Source organism: Anser cygnoides, chromosome 5 (assembly GCF_040182565.1).
Source record: "Anser cygnoides isolate HZ-2024a breed goose chromosome 5, Taihu_goose_T2T_genome, whole genome shotgun sequence".
Classification (NCBI taxonomy): domain Eukaryota; kingdom Metazoa; phylum Chordata; class Aves; order Anseriformes; family Anatidae; genus Anser; species Anser cygnoides.
This window is the reverse complement of record NC_089877.1, coordinates 33579545-33584967: the sequence shown is the minus strand read 5'-3', so window position 1 is coordinate 33584967 and position 5423 is coordinate 33579545. Positions and strand designations below refer to the sequence as shown.

Here is a 5423-nt window from a genome sequence, read left to right as displayed (position 1 = left end):
CATTTCAGATGTTTCTGACCCTTTCTCTGCAGAAGTGTTGCATCAGCTTCACCCCCTTAGACCAAGGCTCCTGCAGTAGTATGGAGACACTCAGGCTGTCTCAAGAGCAGTGTGGTGCTCTCTTCTCCCTAGGGCTCACTGCAGCTCAGCTGCTCCCAAGAATGGGCAAGGGGGTGGTGAACCAAGCCACAACCTAGAAAACCTTTTCTCACGCGAAAATCCAGTAGGCAGACTTATGAGGAGAAACCTCCTCTGGCAATGGCCACAACATTCTCTGAGCCGTGTGATAAATATGTTATATTAGTTCATGTTTCCTTCTTCACAGGAATTACTCAGGCACACGTGAAACAATAACACGATCTGGAAAAAACTTCCTACATCGTTTGTACTGCAACTTTGTTCTTCATGGCAAGTTAAATGTATGTGGGAACCAAAACCGAAGCCCAAAGGGCTAGTGAATGCTAATCACCGAGTCTCTTCTGCCAGTAATGGGCATGTCTGAGCTGGAAATGTTTAACTGCTAGGGATTTTCACCTCTCTTAGCAAAGGAAGGACACCTCTAAATGTGACATTCTTCTCCCCAGGAAATACCCCTACATTCTCTGCTGGTCAGAAAGGAAAACACTCCAGTGCAAATAATTTACTTCACACCCGCTTCTTTCCTCCCCTTTAATTTGCTTTTTCAAAAATTCCTTCTGCTGCCAACTTTTCTATCTTTTATGAAGATTAACCCAGCAATTCCCACTTTTGTAAGCAGCTCCAACGGAAATCTGCTAAAAGAATAATCTCGAGTCAACAGAAGTGCACTCTGATGGGCCCCAGCTGAGCCAGCTGTGTTTCTGCAGCTCTGCAAAAAAAAGAAAAGCTTGAGTGTCCTCTTTGCAGGTAGAGCTAAGGTGCTAGAGCAGAATAAGTGACCGCACAACAGCTGCTCCTCTGTACATACATCACCATTTCTGGGCTCCTGGGCGCCAGAAGGCAATGTCAGCAGGATGCACCATGCCCTGCAACGCTGCTGTGTGCAGTCCTGGAGGTGAGCATCGCGACCAGGTGAGGGGCAGGAGACGTGTTTGGGTACTGCCCTGCCTGCTGGCAGCTCCCTGGGGCCCCCAGGTAGAAGGGCAAGCAGTGGGAGAAGACCCACAGGTGTCCCTGTGTGGAGTCTCCTGCTCCTATCCCTACAGGGAAGAAGGCTGCAGCCCTTCCCGCACAGCCAGGAGTCACCAGCATGTGACACATCACCCTCAAGGAACCAGGGCAGCAGGTAAAACGGTTGACTCACAGACCATCCACCTTTTTCAGCAAGCTTCTCGCTTACCATAAATGAGTGTCTGCAGCACACTTTCAGTTCCTCTGTCACGCTCCAGCCTAGCTCTGCATCACCAGATGCCAAGAACTTGACCATGACCTCAAGGTAATACCGCTGCCCACAGCTACAGCTTCTGTAATGCCATGGGCACAATGCAGTGGTCAAGTTAGTGGACTGAGAAGCATTGTAGGTGGTGAGGGGAGGAGAACTTCTTGTGAAGATGAGCAGCCTACAGCTGCATGTGGTTAGAGGCATGTGGGTGGTGATGCACCAAAGAAATGGGCGGCGCTTGTTTATTCTAGTGGTTTCCTGCGTTATCATATATGTCTGGACAGACAGAAGCAATAAAGGTATAATTCAGGTTAAATATTTATTTACTGCCTACTTAGAAAATGTCACTGAGCTAACTGAACAGTCTCTTCTCATCACAGCAGTCCAAGGTCATACATTACCAGTAACTGCAATTTCCCAAGTCTCGTCTTTGGCAGAGCCTGTTCTCACAAGTGCCTCACCCAGTCACTGCAGTAGATGGCATGGAGGAGGGAGAAAAAGTGAATAGCAGCAAGGCAGCAGGAAGGAAAAGTCTAGAAAAGGCATGGGGAAAGAAGATGGGGCAGTGTAAGAGCAACTGAAAGAGCTAGTCAAGTAAGTGCACTTACTGGACTAGAACAAAAAAGTGAATTAAAAATAGTCTAAATGCAGCAACTGCACTGGGGTAGTGCTATTGTTTTTATAGATCCGTCCCCCTTCCTGAGACAACCTCTTCTCAGTAGGATGCAACAGCCAAATGCACTGCATATGGATGGGGAGAAGCAGGAGCCAGCGTGATCGGCATGGGGCCAAAAGTCCCAGCAGGTCCTTTTTAAGATCTCTGCATCATGGAGACCAGTCCAGGTACAGAGAGCTGTCTCTGCTTTTGATGTGGAGATTAACATTGGGCCAGGGTCTGAGGTTCCCAGTAGCTGAGCTCTCCAAAATCAAGACCAGGAACCCAAGGACAAAGATTGTTATACAAGAACACTGGCCTTCAGAGTATAAACCCCCTCAGTACGTTTCTTTTATTTTACTGCTTATATAATAACCTGATTTGATCTTTGACCTTTTTGCTTGCTCAGCCTGGAAAGAGGAAGTAGCCACTGATTCAGATTGAACTACCACCAAAACCCAACAATACAGGATGGCGACCCTTCTGGACACAGCTCTGTTCTCCAGAGGTGTCTCTCATTCCTTCCTCTGCTGCAACATGCCAGAGGACACAAAGCCATGGTGATCCAAAGGGCTCAACCCAAAGCCCCTCAGTCCTCAGAGAGCACTGGCTCAGGCTCCAAAGAGACCTCTCCATCCCCAGGGACACACCTGCCCTCTGCTGAGGTGAGGACAAGCCCCTAGGGAGATCTCATACACTGCTTCAGCTGGAAAACTGACTGCAAAATCAGCAAGGAGAGAAGAGACACAGGAAGGTGAAGTAGGGAAGGGGGTAAACCTAAGAGGAGCTCAGTCATTTCTTTTGTTTTAATCCATTTAAGAGTGTGGCACCTGTAACAGCTTACTGCAGTAGGTTCCAGAATGTAATCATACTTATTTAAACAAGAAAGTTCTGCTTGTTTTAAAATCATCGGCTGGTAATCTCATTTTGTGCTTCCACATTCATGAGCTACAAGAAATACCAAGGGGTCATTCCCTGCCCTGCTTTCTTCATTTTAGGGACCCATCACATGCCCCCTGACAGCTGTTTCCCTCCTCTGCTTAGTGCCTCCTGACACAGCCACTGCCCCACGTCCCCAGCTGTTTTGTGGCCCTTTCTTGCCCCTTTCCTACAGATGGAGCAGGGTTTCAGACACAGCAACATCACAGAACCAGATTGCAGGTAGTTCAGTTTCATCCCTAGTCCCTGTCCTAGAAGGCTTCTGACATTTTACCTCCCCATTTGCAAAGGGAGGCATGAAAGTGATAGCAAACACAAGAAAGCTTGGTCTGTAGACAGATTCAGTGGGCAGAAATTACCACCTCCTGCATAACAAGGGCCATCAAATATCACCTGTTATTCAGAGCAGGCTTGTGACACTAAGCCCCACTATTTGTCCCTGTTAAACTACTTTGGTACATAGCTACAATTTCTTTGGAGGCCACTGTGTCCCAGAAAAAAAAAATAGTGAGTTTTCCATGTGAATATGCATATGGCATCAGGGTGGCAAGGGTCTCTATGCACTCAGAGTGAGAGGTACTGAGCATTAGGTGTTACCCCCACACTCACAACCCATTAAAGTAACTTTCAGAAGCATGTTTAATCAAGAATTAATGCATGCTTAATCAAGAAGCCTCACCTGAACACTACCACATACACTGGATCAAGGAACTGGATATGACTTGTGGCATCTTTCCAGGTCATCACCCAACATGTGCTGACCAAAAGTCACTGCCATCTATGATATCACCCATCTTGATTATGACGACTCTGTTGGTTTCTGCCTTGCTGCCAATGACTATTGATTCACACATAAGGACTGCCTGCATCTTTTTTGATGGGTTTAGTAGAAACACACTGCTAGCTACTCCTCCACATGAAGGAACATTAGAAGAGCAGCATGTAATACCTTGCACTGCTGCTGCTTAGGCTGTAGTGGGTCCTTTAGCAAGAGGAGATACCAATCTTTAAAGCTATTGTCCTGGTTCCAGTTAGGACAGAGTTAATTTTCCCTCATAGTAGCTGGTAGGGTGCTATGTTTTGGATTAGGATGAGAAGAGCGCTGATAACGTGCTGATGTTTTAATTGTTGCAGAGCAGATCTTACACCAAGCCAAGGACTTCTCAGCTTCTCGCTCTGTCCTGCCAGCGAGCAGGCTGGGGGTGCAGCAGGAGCTGGGAGGGGACAGACCCAGGACAGCTGACCCAAACTGGCCAAAGGGGTATTCCATACCATCTGACGTCATGCTAAACAATATATAGGGGTGGCTGGCCGGGGTGGGGGGGCCGGCTGCTCGGGAATAGGCTGGGCATCGGTCAGCGGGTGGTGAGCAATTGCATTGTGCATCACTTGTTTCGTACACATTATTATTGTTAATACTATTATCATTATCACTATTATTGTTATTATTATTTTCCTGTCTTAATAAACTGTCTTTATCTCAACTCACAGGCCTCACTTTCCCATTTTTCTCCCGCATCCCAGAGAGGGAGGGGGGAGGGTGAGTGAACAGCTGTGTGGTGTTTAGCTGCCAGCCAGGTTAAACCACAGCAGCTATGCATCCAAAACACCTCCAAGCAGCACCAAATTCAAGGAGAATAAGCTTGAGGCCACAGGAACCTGGTCTGAATTGTCATCCACTGATGGAGAATTCAGTGGCCCCTTCACTGGGTTTAACAGCATCTGATAAAGTTACAGGCAGTACATTTCCAGCCTAGCTAAACTCTACACAAAGCACCACTGAAAAAATACGTCTCTACAGAATCTGTAGTTGGAGGTGCTTTGGAGTCTGCAGCAATACAAGGCTTGGACCCTACAGCAGATCTCTAAATGACAAAAACTCATCATTTCCTGTTGTTTTAGGAGCAAACTGGAGTCACTTTGGTGTTTCTACACCATAAGCCTCAACTATACTGTGGTCATTACTGTATTTTGCTAAGCCAGGCCCTATTCTCTAAGTATTCTGTTTGTACAGCAGCTTCTGTTGGTATTTCCTCATTCAGGCTGCAGTCACTCAGAGTATGAGTATTTGTATGAATCATTCTTCTAATCACCCTTGCTGGCTGCCTCTGAATGACTGCTCAGTTAGAAGAAACGTGAATGAAAGTAGCGTGGGTAGCAATTTTCAGATTGAGCTTGATTTCCCCAACTTGTATACTAGGTAAATAAGAAGAGAAACAAGAGCCAGCACTAAGACCTGGTCTAAAAAACAGTGCCAACCAAAGCACAAAGACATCTGCATGCAGCTTCTTCTCCCCCACCCCACCACCTCAAACCATTACCTTCAGAAGAGCAGACGCACCTGCATTTGGGTTACCACGTATCTGCATGCTAAAACATGGTCCCGAGAGCCAGCCTCCTACCTTCTGCCTCATCTTCTCCATATCTTCTCCTTTCCTTCTCCTCAGATGTCATTTTTCAGCTTTCCTT

The 5423-nt window shown here is 46.9% G+C and overlaps 1 long non-coding RNA gene across 1 annotated transcript; it reads right to left on the bottom strand.

Moving 5' to 3' along the window:
- Positions 1-327: 327 nt before the first annotated feature.
- Positions 328-3722, bottom strand: LOC106043239 (uncharacterized). Its single transcript, XR_001211578.3, has 3 exons — positions 3634-3722; positions 1762-1893; positions 328-847 (listed from the first exon to the last, which is right to left on the bottom strand). It is a non-coding gene; the product is annotated as an uncharacterized lncRNA (long non-coding RNA).
- Between the last annotated feature and the right edge of the window lie 1701 nt (positions 3723-5423).